The 15,083-nt window shown below is 40.1% G+C and overlaps 1 protein-coding gene across 3 annotated transcripts in view; it reads left to right on the top strand.

The window, feature by feature from the left end:
* Window positions 1-3,402: 3,402 nt before the first annotated feature.
* The window catches only part of LOC125292860 (protein kinase C and casein kinase substrate in neurons protein 1-like), a 40,348-nt gene continuing 28,667 nt past the window's right edge, over window positions 3,403-15,083 (top strand). Inside the window, exons 1-2 of one of the 3 annotated variants that reach the window (XM_048240372.1) lie at window positions 3,403-3,597; window positions 12,271-12,347. The gene's annotated coding sequence lies outside the window, so the exon portion shown is untranslated. Of the gene's footprint in view, window positions 3,598-10,600; window positions 10,678-12,270; window positions 12,348-15,083 lie in introns of all 3 variants that reach the window. The other 2 variants (XM_048240371.1, XM_048240374.1) reach the window with 2 other exon arrangements.

The following is a 15,083-nucleotide window of genomic DNA, read 5'->3' as shown; positions in this document are numbered from 1 at the left end:
CCTGGGCTAAAGACAAAAAGGATTGGACTGCTGCTGAGTGGTCCAAAGTTATGTTCTCTAATGAAAGTAAATTTTGCATCAAAGTTAACCTGATGAAGCATTGGTGAAATGTGTTGTTTACTGAAAAATAAACCAGCAAAGAAAATCCACCAGTGTGTGGTGATCCTTCACTTTTTTTAAATCTTATTGACGACTGCACCTCACCAGCACCTGGAAGGCTGTACATAGGAACTTTATCCTTTTTCAATTTCCTTTGGAAATCAAGGTCCCAGAGTTTGGAGAAAGAGAGGAGAGGCACAGAATCCACATTGCTTGAAGTCCATTGTAAAGTTTCCACAGTCAGTGATGGTTTGAGGTGCCATGTCATCTGCTGGTGTTGGTCCACTGTATTTTCTGATGTCCAGGGTCAATGCAGCCATCTGGAAGTTTTAGAGCACTTCATGCTTCCTGCTGCTGACCAACTTTATGGAGATATCATTTTCCAACAGGACTTGGCACATGCACATAGTGCCAAAGCTACCAGTACCTGGTTTAAGGACCATGGTATCCCTGTTCTTAATTGGCCAATGAACTCGCCTGACCTTAACCCCATAGCAAATCTATGGGGTGTTGTGAAGAGGAAGATGCGATACGCCAGACCCAACAATGCAGAAGAGCTGAAGGCCACTATCAGAGCAATCTGGGCTCTCCACACCTGAGCAGTGCCACAGACTGATCGACTCCATGCTCCAAGTATTCTCCAAGTATTGAGTGCTGTACATGATCATACTTTTCAGTTGGCCAACATTTCTAAAAAAACTTTTTTTTATATTTTCTGAGATACTGAATTTGGGATTTTCATTAGTTGTCAGTTATAATCATCAAAATGAAAATAAATAAACATTTGAAATATATTAGTCTGTGTGTAATGAATGAATATAATATGCCAGTTTTACTTTTTGAATGGAATTACTGACATAAATCAACTTTTTGATGATATTCTGATTATACATGTATGACCAGCACCTGTGTGTGTATATATATATATATATATATATATATATATATATATATGAAGAGTTGAGATGCAAAACCCTCTAAATCCGTCTGACCACTTTTCTTTTAAATGAGCATTTAAATTCAGGCTCCTATAGGTTTTTGCCTATAAATCGATATTTCAGACCAGGAAGAGAGTGGTATTTAGTGGGTTTAGAAGTTAAATTATTTGATTAGCTGTATACTATGTGTGGAGAGCATCCCTCACCATCTTTATCTCATTTTTGACACATAGGTGGCATTTAGAGGCTTTTGCATCTGAACCCTTCATATATATATATATATATATATATATATATATTAGCGAGAGAGAGAAATATATATCCTAATGAGAAAGCACACCTTATAATATTGTTAGTATTAATAGCTACATCTTCAAGCAAGCTATATAAAAGTAAATCATGTTTAGAACAATACAACAATTTTTAAGCTATTTAATTTAGGGTAGGCTACTCCTTTTTATTACATCATCTATAGGCTCCATTAAGTCTGTTCTGGTCTAATAGCTGTGGATGGCCTCTATCTATCTGTTTTATTTAAGCTATATGAGAGGCTCTTCTGCAGTCTGTTTCGCTGTATGTTGAGGGTTTAGGTTGATTGTTAGAGCATTGGACAGTGTGTGCCATGTTGGTGTGTGTGTGTGTGGCCTACTGATATGCCTTCTGAGTGTATAGTGCAAATAATGTGGGCTCTGTAAGAGCGCACATAGGCCATATTTCAGTTTCATGTTGTATGTCTTTTCTGATGAGTATAGATGAGTATACTCATCAGAGAGTACTATTTTGGCCTAGGGGTGGCATCTTGCACCCGAGCTTCCTGCATAGACCACAACTCCTCCAGTTAATGCAAGATCAAAACAAAAGTGTGGCTGTGATTATCACATTTCCAAAGTGTATGTATCACTCTGCATGCCCCATTACCTGAATCTAGCTGACAAAAAATGTTTCTTTTTGTGTGTCATTTCATTTGTAGCCACAATATGACACAAATGTGAACTCAATTCATCTGTCCATTTCTGTCCTTTGCGTGTCTTTGTCCCATAAATAATTCAGCCCAGCTTCAGTTGCAAGGAGGTTGTATTTCACAAAGAACTGCGTTATGTTCGGACCACAGCTTTAGAGCCTCTTTAGTTTCCGAGAGGTGAGCAACTGTCACCAACTAAACCAACTGTCATGCTGTGTTAATGCTATAAAATATTGCCAGATACAATTACATGCCTCATATGCTGATGACATACTGTATGAATGGTCTCTGCTGGAGGCAGGAGGATTTTGAGGCCCAGGAAGAATATCCTTTAAATGGTTTACACTGGAAATTGCCAGTAGATGTGGGAAACTGATAACAAACTACACTGGAAAATCTCAATAATGATAAACACATTGTGTTGTTAACACATTGTGGTATCATCATCAGTGTTGAAGAATCAATATATCAAGGCTAAATAGCTTCCATGGACAGTATCATTTTGTACAGGATTTCTACTGTAGATATACATGATATACAAACCTTCTATAGAGATGCTGGTGAGGAAAAGGCAGTACAACAAAATGTCCGCCATTAGAGATGGAAATGAAGCGTTGAACACACTTTGCACCACACCAGCAATCGGGACAGGGGTGTAGTGGTCAGAGACGATTCTAGAGTCTGGGGGCCCTAAGCAAAAATTCGTAGGGGGCCCTAATGGTAAAATAAGAGGTGGGTAAACTATGAATTCTATGATCACGGTTAGGTGGACTGCGTCATGCGGTTTCATATTTTTAAAATGCCATTCAGAACATGTTTGATGATGGTGGAGGTTATTGTCCAATGTTTATAACAATACCAGTGGTATTAAATGGTCCCTACAGTACTGATGAGTGTACATATGAATGTGCATAATACAGTGTGATTTTTGAATGTTAAAAGTTGCCATTGGTGAAAAAACTCTTTTGAGAGTTTGCAATAGAGAGGATATAAGAGCCTGCACACCTTGGTGATACTGCAGGTGCAGCTATTTCACAAGAACAACTTTAGAGAAAGAGAGAAGAGAAGAAAAGTGCAACACTGCTTTGCAATGCAACCAATTTATTACCTTCATTGGAGTATTAATTATATATTATTATTATTATTATTATTATTATTATTGTTATTATTGTGTAGTGTTTGTTGTTGTTGTATTCTGTGTGGAAATGTTTTTAAAAAGTCAGTCAAGAAATTACTCGAATGGCTTTTCTTGCCCTTCAGTGCATTTATATTTAAATTTCATTTATCCTTCCTTTTCGTTTTTCTTAAGCTCTCAAGATAAATGTTAAATTCATGTCTGTATGTTACAACACAGACGGCCTTAAAATGTGGTGTTCCCCTTGAGTTCGTCATCATTTGCAGCAAGTAACGACAGCCATGAGTTGAACCATCCCCCATCTATGAAGTGTGCCTGAAAGCATCGCAGCTCCCCCTTGCTGCATACACCGTGATCCGTGGATGCTGATAGACACACACAGGAGCGGGGTCACCTTCGGTCTTTGCATCGGAGAGAGGAGAATCCCTCAGAATACGACACTGAAATCTAACATCATATTCCTGGTAAGCAGCTGATGATTGCAAGTCATGGTCTCAAATTCATCATATCATTTCTTTAACAGGCATGTCATGACTCCTGGTTTTTAATGGGAAGCTTGTTTTCGACCCCATCTTGTTCATTTGTTATTTCATTGCAGCGTCAGATTCAGTGCACCAAAAGCAAATAGCTAAGTGTTTTCTTAGCTGATCACAGTGTCTAAATGTATGATCTCTGGTCACCCTTTGAAATAGCCTATATGATCTGATTTCGTTCTGCTTTATGATCTATGCAAGTAGCAGTTGCTCACGATTGCATTAATGTTTATCATTGCGTATGGACTTTCAAATGCTAAGTGTCATTTTCTCTGTATATAGCTATTGCATAATTTATATGAAATACTACGCGCATATTTAAGTTGTATTCTCGCTGAAGTAGTAGGGGAAATGCCGAAGTAAAAGCATCGGGATAATTGTGTGATAAAAGAGTTAAGAATATTAAGTCAAGGTTCTCAGTATCTCCCTGCTTGTTTGCAGCCTACAAGACTACGGGATGTTTACGATTCGTGTCCTCTTCAAATAAACGAGAGCCCAAGGTTAGGGTTGCCATTTGATGCCCTTGGCTAGATAATTAAAAACTGGCTTTGCCGATTAAATAAGCCTTAACATTGAATGAATGGTTAAGAGAGTGAAATCTTCAATTTTGCTACGAGCAGCAACCAAACACGATGACTTGAATACCAATGAGGGCTTTCCGTTTTTTTCCGTTATGTAATAGGTAGTCATAAAACACATGGCTGTCAACGCATTCCATTGCCCTGAATAGCATTCAGAGACCCCAAAATCTTTAAACAGTTCTTATTATGAAGAAAATATATTATGCTCCTGTTATGATAGGCTATTTGATAGACGTGGTTCATAAATAGTCTATTAAAAGCATTGTTTTGGTAAGGCAGAGAAGTCACTTAGCTCTATTTTGAAGAGGGACATTTGTAGATAGGCTTGCACAACAAGAAAACATTGATGATAAGACATTTCAAACATGTTTCTGTTTAGGTGCTATTGCACATCAATATAATAAGTAGCTAATAAGTAAGCAAAATACCCTCTTCCAATACCATAACAGAAGGAGTGTAATTCTGAGGTAGCTTATATTAAATATGATACATATTTATTTATTATCAATGTATATGTTCCTCGTTGTCAGTCAGTTAAAATATCCATTTAGATCTGAATCGATCTTGTAAGATAGTAGAAAACTATGTAAGCGTGCCCTTTTATTGTAAGTCTTCTCAGAAGGCATGCACTTCTGTTTTGGTGTGCAGTTTTGGAGCTTTCCAGTTTCCAGTATATGAAGTAGCTGTCCAGGGTGCTGAACCCTAGTTTAGCCATCCTCGCTTCAGTCGGAATGGGTCTTTGTCAGCAGTGTGGTGGTGGTTTGAAAGATGGTTGCTGTGAGGGGAAGAGATGGGTTTGATCTAATTGTTGCGTGCAATCAGAGGCTGTTGTGTTTCGCTTTTTATTAAACTGCCCTCTGACATGCCTTTTATTTTGTCTGCTGAGAGGTGCTGTATTGAAATGGAGTCTGCATTTAAAGTCTTCACTGGAGACTATTGATTGGTGAATTCTCTGTGGTATTACAAGAATAGATGCCATCTCTGATACTCTTGGATCGTGTTCGCATGATAGTTTATTAATCTTTTGTTTGCTTCATGACTTAGCAACACAGGCTCATTAGAGTAGTCTGTGCTATATTGGCAGCCAGTTTACTACTGTAGAACTAATTAGTAGACAAAATAGGAGAACTGATTCAAGGGTCTGTTAAAGTAGTACCTTTGGGTTTTGAAGAGGGACGTGTCAGTCATCTGTCTTTGGATGTGACAGTATTCAGGGTTGTAACCAAGGTGACCTTGTTCCAGAAGTAGATTTTTGTATTGTACATTGAATCCTCACAGAGCCTGTATGGCTAATTCAAAGAAGATAAGTTGGCTTCTTTGATCTGACTGATAGTGTTGGGCCTGATGGAAAATAACCTCAGCCAAGGGTATTTCTGGAACAGGCTACATTCCCTGGATAATTTGAGTTTCTTTCTTGAATGCACAGGCCTCAGGACTTTGCAGATGATAAAACAACACAGTCTTCCCAAAGTCTATGTCCACTGTAATAACATGCCAGTAAATGCCTGTTCTGCATGCAAATAGCAACACATCCAGATTCAAGTGAAAAATGTGTCTCCCTTTGATTATTTATTGTTATTTTTTTTAAATGGTAACGATCCACACAGTTGATGTTTGGGTTGATTGAATGCTCTCATTATGTAAGGGTCACTCCTAATCAGTCTGTGCACACTTTCCCCTTTGATCCGTGATGGTAGTCAACTAGACCGAGTGGGGGAGGGGCACTGTATTATTACTAGAGATCTGGACTGAGGTGAGCTCACTGCTGAGCTTTTTGTTTTTGCTGACGTAATTTGTACAATTTATGTTCTCTGTAGGGTCATGTGGGTGGTAAATAATTCTCTGTCTTCACATTTCATAGTTCATGCACTTAAAACCAATAGGCTGAAATGTTCTTAATGTGATTACACACACATAGTTGCATGCCCTAGCACTCCCTTCAAAACGGCATGTATTTATGAAGCATGTTCATGTTTTATGGTGAAACAAAGATGGCCTAGTTAAATCTCTTTTTTGTCCGTTTTTTGTGTGTTTGTGACAGCACTCACTACCTCCCCTGTATGGAAGATGCTTAGTGTGGCTCACAGTTATGGAGATGGCGACAGTATGTTCGTGCTATACATTCATAACGATAGTGACAACATCAAAACATTTACATTATAATATATTGGGCTCTTCTATGTATCTTTTTATCAAATTATTTCATTTTAAGTGTTTTCTTTAGAAATGCAATGACTACCAGATTATCCCAATCCCTGTAAAGACATATTATAGGCCCTATAATATTTTAACAGGGATTGGGTTAATCTGGTTCACTTTGCATTCTACGAAAACATTCAAAAGGGAATATAGACAGGAAATAAACAGTATAACATTTGCATAACATGTTACTGTTTTTCCACTAAACTAGCCCAGTCTTAAACAACATACATACTACTGTTATTATTTTGGCCAAATTGTCTTTGGACAAGAATAGTGTGAGAAACAAAGGTGTTGCTTCAGGCAGTAATGATTTCGGCATTCCCTTTTTATTTGATACACAGTGAAGTGTGGGTGGGTAGGCTATGCCGGCATGATGAAAATGAAAACACAGCTGCTAACCTTTCTCTTCATGTGCTACTCCATTTGATTGTATTTAATAGCATAATGGCAAACTAGAAGAATGTGCACACAGAGTGGCTGAATATTGATGCTAACACATTTGATGATTGGTATTCCAAAGATAGACGTTGAAGATTGCTTATTCTTTTCCCAAAGAAGGACCTGAACCCCAATTGTGGAGCAATCAGAATAGCACTAGCAACTAGAACATTAGTTATGCCTAGTATGGCATACCGTAAGGTTGCAGGTGAACAACATGGCTTTGGCAGTCATGCTTAGAATAGATTGTAATAATGATGAGAGGTGCTATAATAACTGATTATTATGACAGTCATTGACTAACTTGATATGATAATTGTTGATTGTGTTCAGTAGAGCCACTGCTCTATTTGCAGATTTGGCAATGGTGCAGGTATCCATGAGTGGGAGAGTAGACCATGTCCCTGATAAATATTATCCTTTCATGCAGCTCAATAGAGTAAAATTAGATAAGGGAAAACAGTTGTCAATTATCTTGGTATCAACTCAGTGCAGCAGAAAGGAAGTATTCCAAGCAAATTAATGGCTAAATAAGCTCAAATCCTCAAGACAGTTATGATGGATGAGGCCCTCTGATCTAATCAGATCACCCATTATTTTGTTATGCCCCTGTCATTATTTGCCCTGACACTGTTTATGTACATGCTTGTCTTTTATGCTCGTTATAACATGCTCGCCTAGCCGTCTTTCCCATGTTAATGCGAGGTGAAGTTTTTAAATCAGGTCAGGCCAGATACCAGCTCATAATTTATCATTCCCACACCTGCCAGGTTGCTCGGTGATATCATATGTTGTCAAATTTGTGACCACGCTCTGTGTGTGAGGATGAGAGTGGCAGAGTTATAAAGCACGAGTTGCCAAGCCATCACACAATATCTGATTGCACTTTGGAGGCAATATGTATTTACTTCAATGCTCATTATAGATTAGCACTAAACGTTACTTATTCTGCTCTGACAAAAAATAAATAAATCCAGTTTTCTGCATTACCGCTTCATTTATAAAACGAATAGACTTGTTCCCTGAAACGGGAACAGTTACATTTTAAGATCTATTTTATATCATAAGGTGTCACCAGTGAAGTATGATCACATCCAGAGTTTTTTGACAGGTTGAGTCAGTAGTCAAAGCAACTGAATTGAAATGGAAGGAAACAGCATAGAGATCATAGTGTACATGACACTGATGCTACCCACTTTTATGACACCTATCCTGTCTATATCAACTTTGGGAAACATTCTCCCGTTTGAGAAGATGCCTGTGACAGGGAGACTGCCATGGGGAGCAGGTGTAGCTCTTTGAACTTGGGGCCTGAACGCTGAGATGTGACCTTGATAGTACCAGTGTAGCCCAGTTGCTATAGAGCCTCCTCCATGCAGTGTTCCATCCTGCTGTTCTCGGTGGAACTCTGAGGTGTCTGACAACCTGCAAAAATGGGAGAGGAGGGTAGGGCACCGTGTGTCCCACAGTTTCACCGGTTTACCACCCAAAGCCTGGAGGAATGGGCCTCCTCCCCCGCATATACCTGTATAGACCAAATGTGACCATCAAGAATTTTGGCAAGATGATTTAAGACTGGCCGAACAGAAAGGTGCTAAAACGCCCCAATTTATCAGTGTTGGGAGAGGAATATTGTTCATGATTAAACAACCAAGTAGGGCTTGTGACTTGGGATTTTGGACCAATGCACGGGTTCCATAGAAGCCAGTGTAATACATTAGCTTGTATTTTGCTTCTACGTTACTTTCGTAAAAATCTAGAGCAAACAAATACTCAAAGAGCATCCAGAACTTCCCAATTCCCTGATTCCCAGTTTTGTGTCCTCTTTTTGGTAATATTTTGTGAGGTGAAAATTGCAAGTGAAAATGTCTTTGCACTCTGAGGCGAATGTGAAGGACAGTGTGAGTGGGTGAGTAACGCCGGATGTGGCTCGGCACTGGGAAAGGTAATGAAGTGCAACACAGAGGCCCCGGGACGCCAGGGAAGTGTTATGTGTTTGGGTTTCGAGCATGACCAGAACTGCTTCAGGGGGCTGGTTGGGATTTTTGTGTGTGTGTGTGTGTGTGTGTGTGTGTGATGGGATAATGTGCCATTCCAGACATACAGCTAAGTGATTATGCAGAGAGAGAGATTGCATTTGCTTATATTCATTTGTGTGAGTTTATGGTTTTGCAAGTGAATGTGGGTGTTCATCTGCACATGTGCATAGACATGTATCTTCACAAATTCATTTTTTGTATGTCTGTTGTTGTGCATGTAAATGCATTGTGCATTTTTGCATTGCATTTATGCATGTACATATGCATTTGTTTTGTATACATGTGTATATGTATGCGAGTGTATGTGTGTATATACGTGTGAGCGTGTGTGTGTGTGTGTGTGTGTGTGTGTGTGTGTGTGTGTGTGTGTGTGTACTGTATGTTTGAGTGTTGCAGTGCTAGATGAATCACAGGCATGCTTCTGTTCTACCCAGCCTGTAGGGCTCTCTGACTGAGTCAGCATGTGTAATACAGATTTGGACTGCCCAAAATGGCTGCTCTGATTTTCTGTCTCTTACCATCAGTCCACAATTAGCCCTGCAATATTCAGCTTGATGTATGTTTGGTTTTCACATTGACTGGACTCTCAGCATGTATGCTTGCATGTGCAATGTTATCATTATCATTTATACTACATTGTTATCTGTTCTGTTATTAAGAAAATGCCAACTATATATTTAGTAGGCTACAAGACAACAAATTAGGAAAAATTAAAAAATGTCATCCTGTGTGCCAACATTCTTATTTGATCATTCATATTTGATCAAAGTGGTTGTTCTTTGTAGTCCTGTCGGGTATGTGCTTTTAAAAGTCTATTCAATTATTAACCAGCTGTGTGAAGACTTGCTTTCGACCCCATTGATTATTGTAAACAAAGATCTTGAGAGAAGGGTCCCAAGCATGCTTGCTTACAGAACAAGGGTTAGATTTGAGAAAGATATTTAAAAAGTATCATTGCATCAAATGTCATAGATTTTCCAAAAAAAGATTGCTTGAAATACGTAAACAACAAAATCGAAACCTCAGTGAGCGATCTCAACTTTGGGCCCTCATATATAAATCAGGCCTGTGATTCAGCAGTGTGACGTCTTCGGAGTGTAATGCAATCATTGTCACCTGTCACAGAGATGGGGAGTGAACTTCACTGACATTGGGGACTGTCATCATCACAGCACCCCTCAGTCAAGTGGGTGGGGGTCAGCCTTAAATGTTTTATGTAGTGCGTCCAACTGCCGCCGTTGGAATTGTTGAAATAGCTCCGGAAATATTTCTTACCGTCGTAGTCCCTGGTGTCCATTTTGCTGTAGGTATGCAGGCTATGCCGACTTTGGTATGTGTTGTAGATGGGAGACTAGACTTGCATGTCACATGCCTAAGTGCTTGTGTCATGTGACATGCATGTGCCTCACTGGGGGCACTTGAGGAGAATGGCTGGCTGAAGCACCATCAGTTAGAGAGGCTCACTGCCTCAGAGGAATTAATGAATTTAAATAGTAGCATATACATTTGACTGTTATATGATACTGTTCACAAGCAGATATTCAACGATTAAATCATATTATTTATGAGGGTATTTTATTGAAATGAGTTGTTCTTTGACATGTAAAACTGCCATCTTTTGTACCACAAATGGTCAGTATGTTTATGTGTTTGTCTGCCCTCTGTGTCTTCCAGGTGGTTGTCCACAAAGTGAGAAGAGCGCAGCCTTCCTGGGGGTGTATGGAAACCTGATTTCTCCTCAGGTGCAGAAGGTAAGGCCAGAGGGGCGGCTGTCCTCCCCATAGCCCTGGCCCCACATGTAAATATTTAAAGAGGAGAGAGCCATCTCTTTCCGCTAACTAAAAGCCTGTTAGCTATTCCCGCTGATATTTGATCACGGGTTTGTGTCCAGCTCAACGATGGTGTGTGGCCTGCTTGATGTAGGCTGGTCAGATAATTACAGACTTGTGAATGTTGTTTAGGCTGTTTCTGTGTGTGTGTGTTTGTTTGTGTGTGTGTGTGTGTGTGTGTGTGTGTGTGTGTACTGTATGTTTGAGTGTTGCAGTGCTAGATGAATCACAGGCATGCTTCTGTTCTACCCAGCCTGTAGGGCTCTCTGACTGAGTCAGCATGTGTAATACAGATTTGGACTGCCCAAAATGGCTGCTCTGATTTTCTGTCTCTTACCATCAGTCCACAATTAGCCCTGCAATATTCAGCTTGATGTATGTTTGGTTTTCACATTGACTGGACTCTCAGCATGTATGCTTGCATGTGCAATGTTATCATTATCATTTATACTACATTGTTATCTGTTCTGTTATTAAGAAAATGCCAACTATATATTTAGTAGGCTACAAGACAACAAATTAGGAAAAATTAAAAAATGTCATCCTGTGTGCCAACATTCTTATTTGATCATTCATATTTGATCAAAGTGGTTGTTCTTTGTAGTCCTGTCGGGTATGTGCTTTTAAAAGTCTATTCAATTATTAACCAGCTGTGTGAAGACTTGCTCGACCCCATTGATTATTGTAAACAAAGATCTTGGAGAGAAGGGTCCCAAGCATGCTTGCTTACAGAACAAGGGTTAGATTTGAGAAAGATATTTAAAAAGTATCATTGCATCAAATGTCATAGATTTTCCAAAAAAAGATTGCTTGAAATACGTAAACAACAAAATCGAAACCTCAGTGAGCGATCTCAACTTTGGGCCCTCATATATAAATCAGGCCTGTGATTCAGCAGTGTGACGTCTTCGGAGTGTAATGCAATCATTGTCACCTGTCACAGAGATGGGGAGTGAACTTCACTGACATTGGGGACTGTCATCATCACAGCACCCCTCAGTCAAGTGGGTGGGGGTCAGCCTTAAATGTTTTATGTAGTGCGTCCAACTGCCGCCGTTGGAATTGTTGAAATAGCTCCGGAAATATTTCTTACCGTCGTAGTCCCTGGTGTCCATTTTGCTGTAGGTATGCAGGCTATGCCGACTTTGGTATGTGTTGTAGATGGGAGACTAGACTTGCATGTCACATGCCTAAGTGCTTGTGTCATGTGACATGCATGTGCCTCACTGGGGGGCACTTGAGGGAGAATGGCTGGCTGAAGCACCATCAGTTAGAGAGGCTCACTGGCTCAGAGGAATTAATGAATTTAAATAGTAGCATATACATTTGACTGTTATATGATACTGTTCACAAGCAGATATTCATCATGAACTAATAGTTCATAAACGATTAAATCATATTATTTATGAGGGTATTTTATTGAAATGAGTTGTTCTTTGACATGTAAAACTGCCATCTTTTGTACCACAAATGGTCAGTATGTTTATGTGTTTGTCTGCCCTCTGTGTCTTCCAGGTGGTTGTCCACAAAGTGAGAAGAGCGCAGCCTTCCTGGGGGTGTATGGAAACCTGATTTCTCCTCAGGTGCAGAAGGTAAGGCCAGAGGGGCGGCTGTCCTCCCCATAGCCCTGGCCCCACATGTAAATATTTAATGAGGAGAGAGCCATCTCTTTCCGCTAACTAAAAGCCTGTTAGCTATTCCCGCTGATATTTGATCACGGGTTTGTGTCCAGCTCAACGATGGTGTGTGGCCTGCTTGATGTAGGCTGGTCAGATAATTACAGACTTGTGAATGTTGTTTAGGCTGTTTCTGTGTGTGTGTGTTTGTTTGTGTGTGTGTGTGTGTGTGTGTGTGTGTATGTAGGATCATTTTGTTTTAGGGCTCACATATAGGTACGGTTCTACTGTAATATTGCAGTTTTGTATCACTGTGAGGAAATAACACATTTCTAAATGTTTGTCACTGTTGGTAAGACAACATGGTTTTGTGGGTGATACAGATGTTGCCAACACAATGTCCAGCTCTCCCTGAATTCCCAACTGAATTACCCCAAACGTTAAAAAATATGAAGAAGAACAAAGCAACCAATGAGGGTTAGCGGAGCGCCATTAAGGCAGAGGAGAGAAGAATTAGTAAAGGTCAGCTTCATTGCACCATCTCCTAATTGCTTCCATGTTCTGTTGGTTGTCCAGAAGTGGGCAGCTGCTCCAGCAGATATCTAGCCTACGCAGCTCTGGTATTATCCTGATTTGCTGCCATCGCTGATTTCCATCTACACTGCATTTTACTTTTGTTCTGATTCACTGGTCGCAAATAGGAGCGGGTGGCAAATGCTCTCTCTCTCTCTCTCTTTGTCTATCGCTCTCTTTCTTTCTCTATCTATCTCTCTCTCATGCTCTCTCTCTGTCTGTCTCTTTTTATCTCTCTCTTTCTCTCTCTTTTTCTCTCTCTCTTTTCGGCGAAATAGCACAGCTTTGCTCTGACATTAAAGGGAAATAAATCTGGAATAGTAATCGCTGTGCTATATTTTTTATCAGTTTTTCTTCTTTCAAAGCAGCCTGATATGACAAGCCATTTTATCCTCGTGGGCAGAGAGATTAATTTATTTGTGTGCGGGAGATGGTTATTATGACCGCCGCGCAGCGAAGCGGCGGTCATATAGGTTTAGTCAATTTTTTTTTTTTTTCTTTTTCGCATGTCCAAATTTCCGTCAAGGATTCCCGGGACACTGAAAGACCGGGGTAGACGAAACTTGGTGGGCATGTAACCCCATATGGATAGCATGGAACCATCGTTTTTCGTTTTGATCTGTAGCCCCACTGCTGGACTGCACCCCCCGAAAGGAGGGTAGGGCAGACACAGTTTTCTGTGAATATCTCGAGAACCGTAAGGTTTAGGAGGACCATTTTTTTTTACCTAGTTTTTTTACCTAGTTAAACCAAAAAGTAAAAATGAGGTGTTGTAATCGCAGGTATCTGTGACCTAACATAGTCAAAACTGCACGAAATTGGAAGTGTAGGATCATTATGACACCCTCTGAATGCACGCCAAGTTTCGTGGAATTCCGTTCATGGGGGGCCACACAATAAATTAATTTATGTTACTATACACCAACTGGCCTGTAGGTGGCCGGAGACAGTTTTCTGTGAATATCTCGAGAACCGTAGGGCCTAGGAGGTCCACCTTTTTTTTGTATGTTGGTCTTAAGGGGGCATGTCAACCCATCCCATTGCCACTTATTTCATGTATAGCGCCACCTAGTTAAAAATTAAAAAGCAAAAAATTAGGTGTTTTCATCACAATATCTCTGGATGACATGGTCAAAACTGCACGAAATTAAAAGTGTAGGATCATTATGACACCCTCCGAATGCATGCCAAGTTTTGTGGACTTTCGTTCATGGGGGGCCTTACAATAAAATAATTTATGTGTACATTTAGTGACCGTACACCAACAAGGATTCCCGGGACACTGAAAGACCGGGGTACACGAAACTTGGTGGGCATGTAACCCCACATAGATAGCATGGAACCATCGTTTTTTGTTTTGATCTGTAGCCCCCCCGCTGTATTGGATCCCCCGAAAGGAGGGTAGGGCAGACACAGTTTTCTATGAATATCTTGAGAACCGTAGGGCCTAGGATGACCAATTTTTTCCGTATGTTTGCCTCAAGGGGTCATGTTAACCCATTCCATGTGCACACATGTGCATAAACAGATACACACGCACACACATACATTCACAGTAATCATACGTATGACACATACTCACACAGTAGACATATGTACGCATGCATGCACATGCACAAACACACATACGCAGGCAAACACACAAGCACGCACACACACACACACCCACACACATAAACAACCCCCACATACACGCACACATGCACACAATTCAAGAATTTCTCAGAATTATGGGCAAGATGGGGGTGGGGTTGTATAAAATTAATTTTACATGTGAAATCTATGAACTAATCATGTTTTGGTACTTGTTGTCTAGCAGATACCAGTGAGAATTGAGTGTGGATAATGCATAAGACAGTTAGAATCATATAGGCCTTTCAGCGTGATTTATTTTTGTGGAAAAAATGTGCTGGACTGGGCAGCGGTCATATTTTGTACCGCAGAGTACTCTGCGGTACATCTAGTTTGCATAGTGACAGGCCTCAGTGAGGGCTTCAGCTGCTTCAAGTCACCATGAAGAGAAAAGTTGGACTAGGGAAGGTGGGCAAGAGCACAACTGTACAGATCAAAAGGCATAATAAGGTATACAGGTTTTTAAAAAAAATTGTGTTGTATTTGATGTATTTGAATGACATAAGT

Source organism: Alosa alosa, chromosome 4 (assembly GCF_017589495.1).
Source record: "Alosa alosa isolate M-15738 ecotype Scorff River chromosome 4, AALO_Geno_1.1, whole genome shotgun sequence".
NCBI lineage: Eukaryota > Metazoa > Chordata > Actinopteri > Clupeiformes > Clupeidae > Alosa > Alosa alosa.
The sequence above is the reverse complement of the archived record's forward strand: the minus strand, read 5'-3'. Positions and strand labels throughout refer to the sequence as shown.